Genomic DNA, 20,859 nt, shown 5'->3' on the forward strand with positions numbered 1-20,859 from the left:
CACTGGGAGACTGGGGCCTGGGGGCAGCAGGTAGGGAACAAGGGTCATTGGCAGGGCCAGGGAGCTGTTTTCTACTTAAACTATTTACTGGATTGGGAGTGGCCACCGGTGTTTTCAAATGGGTCCTAGTACAAAAAGGGTTCTCAACCACTGCTTTAGGGCTACGTACAGACATTCAAAAAACCCAGAGGTGGAATCAGGCTAAGTTGCACAGTTTTCTGTAAGCAGCGTAGTTTAGATCAGTAGCGAACAGAACATATATTTGCCCTTTGGTGAGTTGGGAAATCGTAGACTGAGTTCCGCCATTTTTAAACCAGTCTATGCATGCTGAACTTCTCTTCTGTTACAGGTATAGACTGGTTTGTAATCACTTATGGTAAAAACATAATGTCTGTACCTGGCCTATGAGATTTCTGCGCAGCAACATTATCAACCACTTTAGGAGCCAGTTGTATTTTACAGTCATATTTATGACATTCACCCACTGGAAGGACTGGGCTGAACTGGAAAATGAGTTTAGATATCTCCATACATGGAAATCCCCAGGTATAGACCCACGGAGTACAAATGCACCTTAATCAACTATCTACTGCTAGCTAACACACAAGCTGTGGTGAAGCACCTCATTGGAAGAACTAACTAGTTCTCTTCTTCTTGGTGCCCTTCAAACAGTAAAAATATGTTTTCAACAGATTTAATCATTCATTGTCGAAGTGTGAGTTCAGATCATGTTTGTACCATTCCCATGACAAAAGGAGCTGCAAAGTTCCCTCGAATGAGAGAAAATCCCCAAATGGCTACCACATCATGCGTTAGCACAACCAGGGGTACTTGAGAAGGTCCTAGGGCAGAAGTTCTCAAACTGTGGTCTGCGGACCATCACTGGTCCATGAACTCCATTCAGGTGGTCCGCAGAAAGATGACCTAAGGCTAAAGCTGACAAACATTACACCCAGCTTCCCAGAATTTTGTGAAAAAAGACAAGCACTTCCATCACATTAGAAAGGTAAGACTACTGATATTAAAATATGATTTGTGCTTTTTGATTTGTAAGCAAAAAAAAGTTAAGAGGCCTATCGAGACCCTCAGTAATTTTCAAGTGGTCCGTGGAAATAAAACCAAACAGATTGAGAACCACTGACCTAGGGTGTATGTGTGGGTGGGTGGGGATGGAGTGCTGTCATGCACCATCCTGCGCTGCCATGCAGGTGCCACCTGCCTGGCCAGACATGAGGGAAGCCTGCACACAGTTGGCTGCTGCTGCTCTGCATTCAGCTGCATATCATGCCTTCCCCCCCTGCTCTGTGTCCAGCCATGTGCCTCCCACCCCAACATCTGGCTGCTGGGGGTACACTGTTCCACATCCGGCTGCCAGGGGTACACTGATACAAAAAGTTTGAAAACCCCTGCTTTAGCACATCAGGTGTGGGTGCAGCTCTTTGCCTTGTGGAATCATGAAGGAAGAGGGCCATTGGCAGAATGGCCTCAGGGGCTAATAGAGCTTGTGAATTTTAGGGCTGCTGTAGCTTATGCCAAGGGCCAAATTAATTAGATCAAGGGAGACGGCAGTAAGTCATCAGTTTGGGATCTAATCCATGCATATAGTTACCACTAATGCTATTCAAAAAGCAATACTTTTGGTGAAAATTGGAATCATTAGGAATACTAACAATTCTAGGAATATCACAAAAAGCCATGTATGCCCTGTCTCAAAATTCATTTAAAAAGCAGAACAGTATTCCATACTTAAGTACATAGTATATGGTCTAAATGTATTCATTGTGGGGATAGGGGATTTTTTAAAGAATCATATAAAAGTGTTTTACAAACATTCAAACCAGACTCATATTCCCCCTTTGTGAAGAAAACAAACATGATGATGACTGCAGTTTTACAAATAGACAGCATCTCTGTGTCTCACTGTATGCAACTTGCCCATGGTAACAAAGCTAGAAATGGAAAACAGAAATCCTGATTCTGGGTACTTTGGAGTAACTGTGGGAGAACACAGAAACAAACCAAAAAGTTATCATTAAAAAAATTATCCTATACATATTTCATTTCACTATTTGAACTGTCCTAAATACCCTCTAATTTTGCCAAAGGCATGTACTGTAGTGCCATTTGTTTTACTTTCTGCAACATTCTGTGTTATCTACTGTCAGACTTAAGTGAAGATTTCAGTTCATTTTGAAAAAAAGACAGTAGGTGGGGGCAAAGAAGGAAGATTATCTGAAATGAAAATACAAGTATTTGTACATAGAAGTTCAGTAACACAAGTATGTAGCTGTGACTTTGGTGCATACACAAGCTTGACAAAGAAGAATCCTTACTACATTGAAGAAAGATTATTAGTTTAGTCCTAAAATAAGGGTTAAGTAATCGGAGTGCAATCCTGACCCTAGTAAAATTAATGGCAAAACTCCTGTTGTTTTCAGGGTAGCCAAAATTTTAGACCCATATAATGTCCAGCAGTGATATTTTAGGTATTAAAACAGAATGCAGCTGGCACATATTGTGATAGTTTCATTGATTTTGGTGCAACAATGCTGATTTATAGCTTTGAACTATACAAGCTGTTGAACATCCAACTTGTTTTTCCTCTTCATGCACTGGTTTGGTTTCAAGAGCTATTTATGTCCTAATTCCAATAAGTGTTTCCCACACATTCTTATATCCTGGAAATTGTGCATAGTAAATTCAAAGTTTACTGAACAGTCACACTGGGACATGACACCATTTTGGTCTATGAAGTCTTTTCTTTGGCATAAATTCTGCTACTTTGCTGTCTTTTTTTAATGTCAGGCATTTGCATTCAAATCCTTGCTGCTATATCCTTTGCTAAAAGTGGTGAATGGAAGCAATGCTGCATTTGCTTCAGTAGATGTGTAGCTGTTAGAGAAGGATTTTTGGATATGGTCTTTACATAATTACACACATAAATTCCTTAGTAAATCTTGCATCATCTATGGTATGACAGCATTTGGCACTAAGCACTAATAATAATAATCTTATTCTAAGTGTGCTGGATCTTAGGTTTGCTTCCAACAATTTAAGTACATAAACATTCAAAAGGAACATCACTGTCCCCTGTGTGCATTCAGTTACCACTTTACTATTTCTGTAGTCCAAATAATTTTTTCCTCTTTTATCCAGTCTGTACAATTTAAAAAAAAACCAGATTCAATATATGAAATTATGCCTTGTATTACTGCTTATAGAAAGATTAGCTGATATCTAATTTCTGGTGTTTTAAGTTTCTGTTCAAGTCTAAAGGAGTGGGAGGCTAAGTTCTTTTCAGCAGTGGCTTAAGAGAGGTACAGGGCATCAACCAACTCCATTTTTATTTTTCTTTACAAAAAGTTCCATCGGTGGGAGTAAATACATAGGTTCAGGAGAGGGTCTTGATTGCAAAGCTGACAGAGAACAAATTCACTAACTCTTGCTCTTTATTAGTAACTTATGTCTTTCTATCATTTACAGTTATATATAAAGGAACCTATCAATGAGTACTCTAATAGGATATACATAAATATAACTACTAGCCTATCAATGAATCGTTATCCCTAAACAATTCCCATTTCATTCCCATTGCATTTCATGGAGTTAAACCATGGATACATTTGGTTAAAAATTCCTAAATGCATCACCTCTGAAGGCATGAGTTGAGCACGCAACTCCTTTATTGAAAATGAAGACACAGTCATTTTGGGAAGCTCTGACAAAGGCACCAGCTACATTAGGGGTGGCCTGTGGGCCGGATTTGGCACAACAAGGGATTTTGTCCAGCGCGCAGTGCGTCCCTCAGCCCCAGCTGGCCCAGGCATGGGGGGCAGCCTGGGCTGTGGCATGCATGGCCAGTCCAGCTGCCCCCAGGCATGCAGCAGGGCTGAACAGGGTAGCACAGCAGCCAGATTCGCTTCCCGGCTTCTTCCAGCTGCTGCTACCAGTCTTTGCTGCCACTATCAGACCCAGCCCTAATGCCTGGGCACTTACCCACAGCCCTACCCCATCTGCCCTGCTGTGTGCCCACTCCATGCTCGTCTTGTCCAGTCTCCATGGGGACTCCATGATCACAAGACAGTGACAATATGGGGCCAGAGCTCAGGGCAGAGCTTTGGTCTGCTTTTGGCATGCCCCCCTGCCCATGGAATTGGTGTCCACCATGGGGGAGGCAGGAAGCAGATCACAGCTGTTCCCCGGGCCTCAGCCCCGTGCTGTCACCACTCCACAATCCTGATCTCTGCTCTGGCCCCACCCTTCCCACTCCCAGATACCACTCCCCACCCACCCATGGTCCCATCCCACCTGGTAGACCACTTAGAGAGTTTTGGTGAGCTGTTGTGCGTGTGGGGGACGGGCAGGGGAGGGAGTATGCTGACCTGGCGCACGACAGCTCACCAAAACTCCTTAAGTCGCCTTCCAGCCCAAGTAATTGCACATCCCTGAGCACAGTACACCCACACCAGACCCACAGTGACTCAAGAAACTGCTGATTCTTGGGTTTTCTCTTTACCAGCCAAAAGTTCCAACAAGGCCAATGCGAATTTCACATGAATAAGAACCGCAAGGCTGTAGACCTGCATCATTCTCTTCTGAGATGTTTCTCCTTTCTGCGACTCCCCCTGACCACAATGAGAGTTAACCACCACAATGAAACTCCTTTGGTTTGCAGAGCAAAGCAGGTCCAATTGCTGAATCACAGCTGGGGAACGCTACAAGTCAAACTGTTATCAGAACAAATAGGAAAGTTAAGTAGTCCTTCGAGGCCACCTCAAGAAGGTGTCACTACTGCAGACAGCACCAGATCTGGCCTCTCCGTGGTGCCTTTTTATTTTTGTTTTATCACTTAAATATACTTGTCAACAGGTTTGTTTGTATCCCTGTTAAGCAACATTTCCAAGCACCAGAGACCTGTCGCATGACTGTGCAGATTGAGAACATATGCAATTATTTCCATGTTTACTTACTTAGCAGCCACAGGCAGTGAGACAGTTTTTGGTTAACTGAACAGTGCTGAGGCACATGCAATAGCTCAAGCTAAAAAACTGGAAAATAAAAGGGGAGCCTTTGCCAACTGCTTTTCACATATTATGAAACTATTCTTTCTCTGTGCATGGGTCAAAAAAACCGCCGTAAACTTGGTTTTATCATTTCCACTGGGTTTTTTGGAATTTTTACTGCTGCCCATTTTTATGCTGGATATGTACCGTATTTCCCATTCTTTGCCCTGGTACAACTGGGGATTCTTGACCCCACAGATGAGAGGCACAGGGTCAGTCTGCAGGGTAGACTAGACCCACACACCAGCCCTGTGCACCAGAGCCAGTGCACAAAGCCAAGTGCAGGCACCTCATGCAGCGCTTGCCCCAGATCTGTCCTGTGCATTGTATGCAGTGTGCACCAGCCTCAATCCAGAGATTAGGCACCGAGTCAGCATGGTGTGTATATTGCATGAGGTGCTTGCATTGGACCGGCCGTGGTGCATGGGGCTGCAATATGGGTCTGATCTAAATCAGCCATGTTCAGTGTCCAGCCCCACATGCCGCAAGCAGTGTGCGCGCTGGTTTCAGAAGTATGCAGGGTGGGGGCAAGCATGTACTGAATGCAGTGTTCATGGTTAGTCCAAAACCCACAGGTCAGATCCTAGGGCTACACAAGCTGGATCCAGCCAGTAGGCCTACCTTAGACACCCTTGTTTTAAAGTGATCGAAACAATGCGTTTCAAAATGCGACATCATTTTTGAAAGAAAGGGCTTTGTGGCGATAGCTGAATCACACAGTCCCAAGCCATAGCATCTTAATTAAAAGAAGGTTAAGAAGCAACCACCCTCCCAGAGCCAAAAGAAGTCTTTACTTTGCGTACAGGTTTATTTCCACTGGCCTGGGTTTTTTCCTTTATCTTTGGTAACACACGTCTGACTGTCACCAGAGCTGCACAAATCACAGGACACCAAGGCCAATGGCTGGGCAGTGCTTAGAACGTAACAGCCCTCCTCCTAGAACAAAGTCTTGTGCTAAACTGCTAGATTACACTGACATCTTGACAGCAGGGCTAAATGGAGTTAAATCAGTTTTTGGATAAAACTGTATGGATCTGACAGCTGGTTGGGCCAGAATCAGCCCAAGATCTGTAAAGAGCCTGCGGCAGTCAGGCAAAAGTCACTTGGCATCATCTTTGCAACCTCAGCCCTGATTCTGGTAGCAACTCTAAACAGGGTTGGTAGCCCAGATCATTATAGCAGCAGTTCAGTAATTCCCCCTTGCTGGACACTCCCTTGAGAGCCTCTCCCTTGCAATGGCCATACACAATACAGGGGCTCTCTTGAAAGGCAGACTGGGGGGAGGGAGATGCTTCAGCTGGCCAATTAAAAGGATTTAAGACTTCTTAGTGCTACCAGTGCAGACCAGCTATGTGCTGCTAAACTGTATCTCAATGCAGTTTGTAATGTCCACTAGGTAAAGATCGCTTGTGTAATGAAGCACAAGGTCTTAAAATCATAGGCCGTGGAAAAGGGTGGGCCACCCGGACCATGGCCCAACCAACTTTTAACATGTTAATTTAGGTAGCTATACTGTTAAAAAAATAGCTACACAGTTTTAACCAGAATGACAATTGTGCATTTGTGGGTTATATAAATTAACGTGCTAAAAGTTGGTCAGGCCATAGCTGGGGTGGCCCACCCTGTTCTGCTGCTCAGCGCACTCAATACAAACAGAGAACAGTAAAGATTTACAAGGATGGAAGTGTCCTGAAGGCATGGACGCCACGTACCCCCGGTGGCTGGGGCAGGTGGCAGCGCAGTTGGCAGCAGTAAGTGCGGAGCTGCCACAGGCAGCTGCAGCACTATCGGTGGTGTCGAGTGCCAACCAGTGGTTGGCAACCACCTGCAGATGCTGCTGGCAATGTTGGCAGTGATCACAGACCACATGCAGACACTGCTGGCTGTGTCAACAGCGGGGGCGGTGAGCAGCGACTATCCATAGGCACTGCCGGCAGTGTCAGGGGCACCTTTTTGCAGGGGGTGCACTCCCACGCTCAGGGGGTGCACATGCACCTGCATGCACCCCCTACGTGTCACGAATGCCTGAAGGGCTGAATGGTATACTGTCTCCTTAACCCCAATCTCACCCTGTGGCTTCAAAGACAGTTTTGCACCTGTTAATAAAGTTTCCAGGAGCTGGCCTTTTTTACTTGTTTTTTGGCCTTGTTCTCTTTTAAAGAGTGAAGTTGTTTTGTAAACTTCTGGAAGCTGCACATTTGTCAGTTCTGTTCATGTCTGTACACCTGAAAGAATGCCTTTTTTATGGAGATTTTTCCCTGACAAATGAGGCCACCTATACCTACAATGATGAAGAAAAGAGAGGAAGAACATTCATGTGTGGCCTGCAGTGCACACCCAAAGAATGTCAATCATGGTTAAATGTTAATTTAACTGATTTACCAGGGCTTAGCATTATTTGGCCATTGATTCCTAGCCAAAATGTCTGTTACTAAACTACACTTGCTTCTAATTAGTTAGGTTCATGAATTAATTAACGCTGTCCAAAAATTCCTTATGGGCTGGAAGTATGCCACTGTTATTCTTGAACACAGTCCAAATATTTCTGCACTATTTTTTTGCACTGCTGTAAACCACAAACTAGAAAAGGATGTAGGTAAAACTTGCAAAACTGTCTGGTGACCTACAGTCATGTAAGGTAGCACATGCTGTGTATGATGTCTTTCTAATGCAATAGAAGAATCTGTAAAACTATTCAAGAAGAAACTTAAGACTCTTCAGATGGGCTCATGAAAGAACAATACTTGCAGAGGTGGAACTTGCTATCTTGGATACACTTGTGTGCATTGTGGACCAGGCCATCACAAGTTATTTACAATACAATATCTTCAAGCTGCTGTCTGAGCTAGGGAAAAGGGCCCTCGGGGTACAGTGGGCATCAGCCAAAGGCACTGCAGGTACAAACGGCATTGCCTGAAAATTCTTTTAACCGGTTAGCAAGTCCACACACCCTGTGAGCTACTGCAGAGAGGACAGGTGGATGTGACCATACCTTGGGGCTCCTGTGAGAGGCCCAGTGTTGCTAGTTCTAATTTGTCCTGGGAACGAAGGACAAGAGATGTGATTGACTTTAACAAAATATCGAAAATACCACAGCTGTATTCAGTCCTACAGAGGACCCTAATGGCATTGTACAATTTGGCCATTCAATGCCTGGTTACTGAGACAGACCTTTCTTTGCCTTGGTGTACTCTTGATGCACCTATTTTATAAAGTACTCTAGTAGCATTACGATATTTCCTATACCCTTTGCATACTCGGATAAACATTTAAAGGAGGTGCTATATGTTAAAATGCATCATACCTCAAATCCCCGCTGAACAATGAGATATAGGGCTGGAACTAGGAAGTAGGGCTGGCAACCAGAATTAAGGATAACAAAAAGTCCTTTTTAAATACATAGGGAGTACGAAGAAGGCACCAGGTAACATGAGGCCCCTATAGGACAGACTTGGCAATCTGGTGATCGCAGCAAAGGAAAAAGCTGATCTCTTCAATGAGAGTCCCAGAGGACTGGAAAAGGGCCAGTGTGGCCCCCCCATTTACAAGAAGGGAACAAAGGAGGACCTGGGTAACTATAGGCCAGTTAGTCTCACCTCAGTCCTTGGGAAGACCTTTGAGAAAATTATCAAGGAACACATCTGCAAGGGCCCAGCATGGGAAGTAATGCTCAGGGGCAACCAACATGGGTTCACTGCAGGCAGATCCTGCCTGACTAACCTTGTTTCCTTTTACGACCAGGTCACAAAGTCCTTGGAAGTGGGCATTGAGGTAGATGTAGTCTACCTAGGGTTCAAGAAGACCGTTAACACTGTTTCTCACCTCATTCTCATAAAAAAAAAACTAGGCGACTGCAACACAGATACCTACACGTTCAGATGGGTAGCAAATTGGCTCAATGGTCTCACCCAGAGTGGTGGTGGATGGGTTGTTTTTAACCTGGAGGGATATGGGCAGTAGAGTTCCCCAGGGCTCGGTCCTCAGGCCTGTGCTATTCAACATCTTTATCAGTAACTTGGAGGTGGGTGTGGAAAGCACGCTGTCCACATTCGCTGATGACACAGATGTGGAGAGAAGTGGGCACACTGGAGGGGAAGGAGAGAATCCAGCTAGATCTAGACAGGTTACAGAGGTGGGCGGATGAGAATAGAATGGAATTCAATGCAGACAAGTGCAAGGTACTGCATCTAAGGAGAAGGAACATGCAACACACCTATAAGCTAGGGAACACCCTTCTTAATAACACAGTGACTGAAAGGGATCTTGGAGTCATTGTTGACTCCAGCACGGACACGAGCTGCCAATGTGAGGAAGTGGTCAGTAAGGCTAACCGCAGTTTGTCCTGCATCCACAGATGCATCACAGGGAGGTCCAGGGAGGTGATCCCTGCTATCTTGCTATCCCCTCTATGAGGCACTGGTCAGGATGCAGTGGGAGTACTGCGTCCAGTTCTGGGTGTCGCACTTCAGAAGTGATGTGGCTAACCTTGAGAGGGTCCACAGGAGGGCCACTCACATGGTCAAGGGGCAGCAGGCCAGGCCCTATGAAGACAGTCTAAAAGGCCTGAATCTATTCAGCCTCCGCAAGAGAAGACTGAGAGGGGATCCCGTGGCCATCTATAAACTCACCAGGGGGGACCAGCAGAAAATAAATGAGGCTTTGTTCCCCCAGGCACCAACTGGGATAACAAGGAATAACGACCACAAATTGTTAGAGAGAAAGTTCAGGCTTGCTATCAAGAGCCATTACTTTACGGTTTAGGCTGCCAGGCTCTGGAATGGACTCCCAAGGGAGGTGGTGCTCTCCCCTACCTTGGGGATCTTCAAGAGGAAGTTGGATAGATATCTGGCTGGGGTATTATGATCAGCCAGGAACCCGAGTGAGGGGGGCAGCCAGGTGCCCCGGAGTAAAAAGGGGGCAGTGAGGAGCCTGGAGGCAGGAGGACGAGAGACCCCGGAGCTGAAGGGGGCAGTGAGGAGCCTCAGAGCCAGGGGGCAGCAAGGATCCCAAGAGTGAGGAGGGGCAGCAAGGAGCCCCAAGAATGAAAGAAGGGTTGAGACTTAGGAACATGGCCCAGGTTAGGTCATGCCAACAACATCCGCGAGGCGTGGGCTGCGGTGTAGGGGAGGAAAAGGCACCGCAGACAGCGCCCCCTGTCTTCGGGGCATATATAAACGGGCAGCCTCCTGCTGATTCAGATCATCTATCAATCACAAGTAAGATCAAGGCATGGCAGGCGAGAGTAAGCAGGAGGTTGGCCCACTGCAGAAGGGCGGAGCCCCACGCCCAGAGCGGCTCTGAAAGTAAGACTCCTGCTACATTCATACTTCTGTAAAAGTATTTTATTTATTTATTCTTAGCTTTTGCCATCAGCATCAAGAGAGCAACACACTGAAACAAAGCAAAACCAATTAATATTTGATAAATGTCATGTGTGAATGAGACAGACGCATACAAAAACCCATCTTCATGAAAGAAGGGGTGGCCTTTTTAGTGGTCTAGCTTTGTTCTCTGTGTGGCAAGCCAAACCCAGTGGATTCATCTGGCACAGACTCACATCCTACAAGGTGTGTCTGAAGTTTCAAAACATGCCCTTTGAAATAAAAAAGCTGCAGCAAACAGCTGGAGCTTCTCAGCAGTCCTGTACAGCTGTTGGCTGTGACTTTGTATATATCTCTACCTAGCTTGCAAGCCCTCGTCTTCACTGTGAAGGAACCTAATCCTACAACATATCTGAGTTCTACTATACTTTTGGAGTGCTGTATTCAAAACTGAATAAATTATCTCAATCATAAAAGGTTTCTTGTGTAACATCAGTGATGCAAAGGACTCCAAGACTGCTTATCTGAACTGATGTTACTCAGCAACTCATACCTCTGAAGACTTTAGGTAGCTGAACCAGCAAAGCACTTAAATATTCACTTAACTCTGAGTATGAGCAGCCACATTACTGACTTCAACGTGGGAACTCTTATGTACTCAGAGTATACCCTATGTTTAAGAACTTCGCTGGTTCACAGCCTTGGGGAGGCATAACAGAAAAGGCAGTAAATTAAAACATGTTTGTTAAATTTTTTGACCTTCCCCCTCACTGCACTTGACCACACATAAGTGATTGCTTTGTTATTTTACTTCCAGTGCCCTCCTTTCATAGCACTAATTTTTCTTCCTTTAAGATAAAATCTACTTAATGCTTCTAAGACTATCAAAATATTCGTTTTCAATTTGAGATACCAGCATCAGTTCAGGGCCACCTTTAAAAACTACCAGCAACATATTTATGGTTCTAATATGTACAAAATACTTGAAGTTACACAGTTTTCAAGGGTAAATGAAAAGTTGTACAGTAATATGCTTTTGATTAAGATCCCAGTGGACCAACTATTATTCCAATGAAAAGGTTGTCCTGATTAAAGTCCCAATTCTACAAGGAAGTCAGATACAGATCCTCTGACAGAATCAAAACCCATTAAAAAAAAACAAACTAACCACCAGGAAAAACCAACAACAGTAAAGCATTGAATTAAGAATGTAAGACTAAAAATGGTACCACCAGTAATGCAAAGGGACTGGAATCCTGCCATACCTGGGAAGCTCAAGGTAAAAGGAAGCCCTGGGTGGTTCATAATTCCCCCCAAGGCTGCCTTTACTGAAAAATACAGGCATTTCTTACATCAAAAAATACAGAGGGCAATGCATTCCATCTTTTATTCTAACACGTGCTATTAAAGTAAACCCCAGGTGAGGTATGTAGTATGCCTCAACAAGCTACAACTGCATATGCCTCCTGCATATGACTCATTTTCTATACTAGGATCATACAGAGATCATCAGTTGAATGTGAAAACATAAGTAAACGGTGAGGCAGTGCAATCACCTACCCTGGAAATCTTCAAGAGGAGATTAGACAGTCACTTTGCTGGGGTCACCCAACTCCAAGTTATCTTTCCTACTTGGTGCAGGGGGCTGAACCCAATGATCTTCCAAGGTCTCACCAGCCTTACTATCTATGAATCTGTAAGTAAAAACTTATTTACAAGTTGAGTACCAAGGGTTTGAAACAGTCTCTCGCCAGAAGTTCTGGCAAGACACCATTCCAAACCCTTGGGAAAGGCTGGAAGCCTTACTCGTTTTGAAGGTCCAAAACCCATGTAATACTCCTACTGACGACTTTGGGCTTTAAAGAAAGCTAGACATGCCTATTAGCATTAACACAATAAGCAAAACCATGGGCCACGTATTTTGCTGCTTCCCCCGAAATCTCTAATCACAGCAAATGTAGACAATGAAAAGTTCTCTACAACAAAAGCTTTCTCTTCACAGTAATGCAAACCAAGCACTAAGCTTTGTGTTTAAAACATCATATTTACAGTATATAGTGTTAAATTAATTATCTGGTTCCAGGGGTTGTTATTGTAGTACGTCTAAAGTCATGTCTGGATAAAAGTTCCATCTTGAAGATGATGAGAGCCACATGTGCTTCTCTTATGAATGAGTATGTGTGGTCTCCTACCTCTGAGCTGTGGTAATCTAATCATTAACAACACACCTAAACAAAAAACAAACCGAAAAACCCCTCCAATTCCTTATTACATTTCTGTTCATGTAAAGCATTGGATTTGCTATTCATTTCTTTTATAGGACTTTATTTGGGGAGATCTGATCAGATGAGTTTATGATAAATAACACTTCCCAGCAATTTATGAAATCTTTCCTTTTACCACTTCACACATACAATGCTATATATTATATGTATTCCTTCTGTGCTACCATTAAATACAAAAATAACAGTTTTGCAAAGTGTAAAATCAAGCAAAAAATAATATATATAATAGCATTTACCATATAAAATGCCTTATTTTTCTTCAATGAAGCCAGTTGCAGGGTACATAAATTTTGGTGCCAAGAACCATTTGCAGGGTATGAAAAACCACTTAAATGTGGCAAAAATACTACCACATCAAATTTAATGGTCTTAGAGCCACTTTTACCAAATCAAAGCACATACAAATGATGTATGAGCTTTGAACTGATATTCCCATAAAAGACTTGCTGAAACGGATGATTTACTAGAACACAAATTTTTACTGGAAATACTCCTTTGGTCTGGCAATATCTGCTCAGTTACAGAGAAACCCACAGCATCTTATCCATACTCTATTCGTTGGGTTTTTTTACTTTACATCTTAGGCAGACCAGCATTATGGACAACCAGTAAATGAGTTTCCTAGGCAAAACAACAAAAGTTGGGCTCTTGCATCCACGTGTTTATTTGCAAAGAAACATCCCCTGCCTTCCATCCCCACAAATCCAATATAAATAAGAACAAACAATGTCCCCATGCAAAAAAACCGAACCAAAATAAAAACCCTAGGAAATATTGTATTTTTTACTGTTATAGGCATTTTGGCTTAAAAAGAATAAGGATAGTTTTCATTCAAAGACACGAATAGAAATCATGATTTTTACAAAGGTTATTTAAATGGAAATTAACTTAGCACCTATGTATATCCTTGTCTGCATTGCTTGTCAGCTTCTACCCATCTTCCCATCAATTTATCCCATCAGTTTTTTCATTCTGCATCTTAACCTTCAATATCCCCACCATAAGACACATCCATTTACATTCTTTCTGCTCTTTTCAATCATAATGTCATGTTCAGATTGTTGTCTGGAAAACATCAGACAGCATCAAGGAACACAAAATGGTAATGACGAACTCTGTAGTGGTACAGAGTAGACACCGATTCTCAGCTTTTAATTGCTAAAATCCTAAATCTAAGTTGTCAATTCAGGTCAGTGTTTTCTCCATTTTTATACTTTCCTTCTGTTATCATTGATCATTTTAGTACAGCATGGTAATGTAAAAGCCTCTGTGAACAGTCATAACATATACAGAATAAATCTACTGAAAATAATCCCAAAGCCTGAGAAAATTCCAATCAACAGAACCAATTTAAAAATAATACATGAGTATTTAACTCCGAGATGCTGATAGCACAAATTCAGTTGTTTTGGTAAAATATGATACAAAAAGATGTGCAACATAACTGCAGTAGTAGCCACGTGTTATAACTGGTCCAGTCTGCTCTACAGTTCCATTATGATCTAATTTTCAAATACAGAAATCTTAACAGACTCCCCATGTCCCTGTGGACTGACTCAAACCTTCACTCAACCAGACAATTCAGCCTGAATATCTACTGAGGTAAAGGTGGAGCTTTTTATAATCCATTCTCCAATCTCCCCATCCTGCCAGTCTTCTTTCCCCCTTTATTTACTGGTGAGATCTCAGCCAGTTACCCAGGGTTCTTCTTGGATTTCCGTGTCACAAGTCCAGGTACACAGAACTCCTTAAAAGTCTGCAAATCCTGACCATGCTCACATTTTCCAGGTATTCCATGTACTCTGGGCATTTTTTACCCAGAGCATGACAAATTCATAATGAACGTCTGTCGGTACAACTCCACCATTTGCTAATCGCTGCAGACAAAGTTACAGAATCGCCTAAAAATGACAATAAAAGGCTACCCAATATCCAGTAATAAGCAGATACCTCTTATCAAGAGAACTAAGGAAGGGAGGGAGGGTGGTAGAAGCCAGAGCAGATTCCTTGCATTCTTTGGCTAGCCTATTTCAACTCCTGAGTGGTATTAAGGCTCTTCCTGTCCTACCAAATAAAGAACTAGTAGTAGTACATAAGCACTGAATTTCATAAAAGTCACCAGGAATGCAAACAGAAATATGCTCACAACCTTGAGAAGCCAAAAATTTTGCATGCTGTCTATGCAAAACAAGTTCTCTCAAGCTGGATCTAGATTTCATAGTCTTACAGATCATTGGGTCCAGCTCCCCTGCATTTGGGCAGGAAAGACTGTTGGGATCAGATGACCCCAGCAAGATGGACATCAAGACGCTTTTTGAAGATCGCCAGGGTGGATGACTGTAGCACCTCTATGGGGACCCTGTTCCAAACTTGACTTGTAAAGAAGTTTTTCCTTAAGTCTAGCCTGAAGCGATCTTCAAATCAGTTTGTGACTATTATTCTTTGTCCTTGAAACTTAACAGATCTATCAGTGATTTTGATTTTGGTTCCAAGCTTGGCAGAGTTAAAATGCCATGTGATTTCAGATTTTATTGGGAATGCTTCATACAAGTCTAATTAACAAAAACTATTTTGCTTACAAAACCACTGTTTTGTTACATATTCACATCGCAATTATGAAGTGTTCTTGCTAAAAAATGTGCTGAAGTCTAAACAGCTTCTTGGATTGTCCATCCATATGGTATTATTTAAATTCTTCACTTCAGTAATTATTTATACATTACTCTTCAGCAGTGGAAGAAAAAAGAAGAAAAACTATTAAATTGGCATATGCTATGAATCTGGTTTACTAGTCTGTACCTTGTCAATCATACATCTTCATGAATGTCTTGTGCAGTAGAAAGTATGCTATAAGAAAAACCAAAACACACACACAAAAGAAGATTCTGGTTTAAAACATGGCAATCTTTCCCCATACCCAAGTCCACCCAAACTGAATGTCAGCATGGTATCATCGTCCGAGAGATGAACCAGTGCAATCAAATCTTATTTGCCCTGAGGGCCTCCCTGGAAAGGACACTATTGTTAGGTGGAAGAAAAAAAAGTCAGCAAGGTATATTTCCTAACCTCATGAGAAAGAGCAGAGAAAGTAGGCAAAGAAATACAGCATGCACTGGCATTTTGTGTGCCACTGCACAGGAGTCATCATCCACTTTAAAAAATGTCGCTTAAAAAGGGTGGGATGGCAGTAGCCATCTCTGGTGTACATGCATGTACATACATATATGTTATCTATGTGTATGTGTGTTTACACACACACACACACACACACACACACACACACACACACACACGATCAGGCCCTGGCTTTGAAATCAGGGCTTTAGCCTTCCCACCATAGCCATTCCTCTCAGTTCGCAGTCTTGTCAGCTCAGCATCTATGTGGGACACAGCTGGTCAAAACTTTCCATAGGGTCCTAGCCATGCACCCATTATCTGCCACTGGAGTGGGCAGCCAGGGTCAGCTGACCCTTCAACCTTTCCTATAAAAACCCCTGACCCAGAAGAGGAGGTGTCCAGGAAAAAGGGTTCATTTTGTACTCAGGCTGTCTTGCCCTCAGTTCTTAGAATCGTAGAAAATGAGGGTTGGAAGGGACCTCAGGAGGTCATCTAGTCCAACCCTCTGCCCAAAGCAGGACCATCCCCAACTAGATTACTCCAGCCAGGTCTTTGTCAAGTCAGGCCTTAAAAACCTCCACGGATGGAGATTCCACCACCTCTCTACATTACTTGTTCCAGTGCTTCACCACCCTCCAAGGGAGAAAGTTTTTCCTAATACCCAACCTAATCCTTCCTTGCTGCAACTTGAAACCACTGCTTCTTGTTCCGTCATCTGCCATCACTCAGAACAGTCCAGCTCCATCCTTTTTGGAACCCCCTTCCGGTAGTTGAAGGCTGCTATCAAATCCCCTCAGTCTTTTTCCTTTGCAGACTAAAACCCAGTTCCCTCAGCCTTTCCTCGTAAGTCATGTGCCCCAGTTCCTGAATCATTTTCATTGCTCTTTGCTGGACTCTCTCCAGCTTGGCCACATCCTTTCTATAGTGACCCAAAACTGGACATGGTACTCTAGATGTGGCCTCAGCAGTGCAGAAGAGAGAGGAAAAATCACGTCCCTTGATCTGCTGGCAATGCTCCTACTAAAGCAGCCCAATCTGCTGTTAGCCTTCTTGGCAACAAGGGCACACTGCTGACTCTCATGCATCGCATTGTCCACTGTAACCCCAGGTTCATTTCTGCAGAGTCACTGCTTAGCCAGTCAGTGCATACAATTCTTCTGTCCTAAGTGCAGGACTTTGCACTTGTCCTTCTTGAACATCATGAGATTTTTTTGGGCCCAATTCTCTAATTTGTCTAGGTCACTCAAACCTAGCCCTATCCTCCAGCATATATACAACAGCCCCCAACTTTGTGTCACCCACAAACTTGCTGAAGGTGCAATACATTCCATTTTCCAAATCATTAGTGTAGATATTCAACAAAGCCAGCCCCAGGACTGACTCCTGGGGTACTCAATACTGGCTGCCAGCTAGACACTGAGCCATTGATTACTACCCATTGAGCCCAACAATTCAGCCAGCTTCTTATCCACCTTACAGTCCATTCATCCAGCCCCTACTTCCTCAGCTTGCTTGCAAGAATACTGTGGGAGATAGTAAAGTCAAGGTATATTAAGTCCACAGCTTTTCCTGCATCCATAGAGCCTCTGTGTGTGTGTGTGTGTGTGTGTGTGTGTGTGTGTGTGTGTGTGTGTGTGTGTGTGTGTGTGTGTGTGTGTGTGTGCGCGCGCGCGCGCGCATATAACACATATACATCCCTCTTGAGTATAATTCAGCACTGGCATTCTCAGACGGTCTCACCTCACTTTCTTTCCCCCATTATCTTCTCTATATTTTGCATCCCAAAAGCTTTATTTTCCACAGTTGTCATGGAAATTTACGGGTGGCGTGGGATTCCTGTGTGAAGCAGGACTCGCCCCAGCCTCATTAGGTTTAGTAAACCAGAGAACACTCCGTCTGTTCTGTTTTAGATGGCACACCATCAACGGTACTATAAAGAACAGGAGGACATTTAGGGCCAATTTCTACTCTTTCACATTGAACATGTGGGTCCCATTTTACTTTATGGAGACTTTCTACAGGATATTTTCAGGTAATCAGGAAAGCAAACACTGTGTATTATTTCACATAGCTATTTTGGTGCTTCACAGCTAATACTTTAAACTACGTTTCTAAACCACAGAATAACATAAGGCGCGCACATATTATTTTAATAAGTAAGGTTAGATACATTACAGGCACAGAATCATTTCCTATATTGATTAAAACTCTATGCACACAACACTCTGTATTAACTATGATCATAATCAAGCTTAATAAATTAAAAACAAAAAGTAGCACAATAAATCACAGTTGATCACTAAGTCCTATCAATGTAAACTTCCAGCAGCATTCCCGTGCATGATACTGTGAAGAAGAGGAGCTAGCATGCATTCTGTGGATTCCTCATACTTTACAAACCCACAGTTATGCTCAGCTGGGGAATGTTAAAAAATGCTGGAATGTGCATCAGAACAAGATTTCAAAATATGCTGTTTTTGCTTTAAGAAGCCCATGTGGCCTTTTGTCTCTTTTTCCTAATAAGTGATATAAAACAGAGTAAGTGACTGGAACAAAGCAAGTCATGTTCATAAAAGCAGACCCAATTCTCTTCTCTTCTCAGACACATGTGCAGCTTTCATCAACTTCGCTGGATGAGGCACACACATGGCTGATGGAAGAATTTGGCACATCACTTGTATTATACACAACACAGGAAACCTTTTTTATACATCTGTTTTACAGATAATAGTTGATGTGCTTACTGAAATGACACTTCCCTTGGTGGTCTCTAATAATGCATTTAACGAAGTTACAAGCTTTTACTGCTTTTGTTCAGTGATACCCAAAACATACATTCACATTTCAGAAGATGCTTTTATGAACAAAGGATAAAGCAAAGGATTTTAATTTTAATGAAAAAGGACCTTAATTCTAATAGCCAATTCTAAGAACCTTATTTGACTTTTGGAGTACTTAGAAACAATGTTTTACTTTCTGGATTATTAATAAAGTGTTGGAAGGCGTTTGTCCTATTTTACTTGGGTGACAGGAGAGCAGCTATAAGCACACTCTCACTTGCAAAGCTGAATCAAAGAAATCAAGATAAACAAACACCCCTCCCCAAATTAAGAGCAAGAATGTATTTCCTTAGAATACCTGGCAGAATGAATTATACTTGAAAACAAAAATCTGAAAGTTAAAAGACCAGATCCTCAGGTGAGCGGGTACAGTGTCAGTGAAATTAATAACATCCACTGACAACAAGTGAAGCTACGCACCAAAATTTTCATGCCATTCTTAATTATGCCCCATTACCTTAACCACCTGGCTTTAAAATCCATTACTACTAGTGTAACCGAGGTGGGGAGTGGGGCAGCAAGCATTTCTATTTGAATGCCTACTTCCTGGAAGCCCTTTTTATAGCATCTGACAAGGTGAAATGTTGCTTAGGAAAGCTTATGCATCTCTGAATTAGTCTGCAAGGTGCATCTCAACCCTCAGCCCTTTTTGGCAGGTTATACCTTGTTTACGCTCCCCATGAAGATGTTCACATTTGGGCGTCGGATCTACTGGTGCCCTGATCATTCCACACTTGGAGCAAATGAAGTCCCAAAAATCGGTAGGAATTATAACATTAAGGAAACCTTATCTGAATAATCAACATGGCCCTGATGAAATATGAGCTTACTCTTGTGTATATAAATTACAGCAGAAGGATATTTTAAGAAACAACTGACAAGAAATTTGATCACACATGAAGAGAGTAGGTGAATATCTGAGGATAAATCAGTAATAACTACCTTAAGTTTATTTTTCTGGCAAAATTGCAGAGTAATTGCTTCTTGTAACCAGCATATAAATAAAATATTAAAAGAGCAATCATACGTGTTTTCATGATTAAGACTGAGTGACAGAATGGCTAATACTTCCATCTAGACCCATAACATAGATACATAATCCATATATCTAGATTTTACCATTAAGTATTTCCCAACTTGAAAACAATATTTCACAAATTACCCATAACCTAATCCAGCAGTTTCAACCGGGGACATGTACCCCTAAGGGTACTTGAAAGAGTTGTAGGGGGTACGCAGAACTGATGTGGCCAATAATGTGGCAGATAAAAGCTGCATGCAGACAGCACAGCATGCAAGAGGCCAGGAGTGCAGCCTGGCAGCATGGAGAGCAGCTGAGTCCACCTGGTAAGTCTGTTGTGAGGGGCGGGAAGGGAAGGGCAGGGGCAGATCAAGGTCCCAGCAATGGGGGAAGAAGTGAGGCTGGGGCAGGCACAGCTCAGCTGGGGTGGGGCATGGGACTGAGCCACGTGGGAATGGGGGGCAGCTTCTGCTGCTATATGCACCCCCAGGATGGGGGGGTGTGCCCTTGGATCTGTGTGTGGGGCGAGGGTAGGTTGGGGCCGGGAAGTTCCTGGTGGGGGGGCTGGGCCGGGCTGTGCTCAGGGTGGGTCGCGGCAGTGGGAGCCACACCCCCCTGCCCCCCAGACGAGCTGCTCATGGCTGTGTCCCACGCTCTGCCCTGGCTGTGCAGCGCCTGCATCTGCCCCAGCCTCGCTTCCTTCCTCACTGTGGGGGCCTCAATCTATACCCCCCCACCCTGCCCCTTAAAAACAGGAAACAAATATATAAAGGGGTACATGAGCTGAAACTTTGAGACAGACGGGGTACACTTGTTTAAAGAGGCTGAAAACCCCTGACCTAATCAACTTCCTTACTTCTAGAGGTAGAACCTTCTAGAGGTTATGAAAAATAACTAGCCAGATAAAACACCATCTATCAATCAACTATATAGGTCTTTATTTTAACATTATTGATGTTAATTATTAATGCAATATTTTTTGGAATCTGGAATTCCAAATTCAAGGCTTTCATGCTTTTGCTCTGATGTGCAGTAAAGGGCTTTCTTCAGTCATAGCATTGTTTCTCTCTCTCAACACCCCTAAGAGGACTGTTCATAAAAGCAGTAACAAAACAAAACAAAAATCACTGAGATTTGATGATGTTTCTGCTTAGTGACCAAAACCTGTTTCTTCTACGTTAAGTAAAAGCCAGTGTGGGACAATTCAAGAGT

The 20,859-nt window shown here is 43.1% G+C and overlaps 1 protein-coding gene across 1 annotated transcript in view; it reads right to left on the reverse strand.

Annotated features, from left to right (window-relative positions):
- Positions 1–20,859, reverse strand: part of SVEP1 (sushi, von Willebrand factor type A, EGF and pentraxin domain containing 1) — a gene marked incomplete at its 5' end in the record, with an annotated part of 177,639 nt that overhangs the window by 122,855 nt on the left and 33,925 nt on the right. The gene's annotated exons all lie outside the window — the stretch shown is intronic.

Source organism: Crocodylus porosus, unplaced genomic scaffold (genome assembly GCF_001723895.1).
Source record: "Crocodylus porosus isolate Cpor-Errol unplaced genomic scaffold, CroPor_comp1, whole genome shotgun sequence".
Lineage (NCBI taxonomy): Eukaryota > Metazoa > Chordata > Crocodylia > Crocodylidae > Crocodylus > Crocodylus porosus.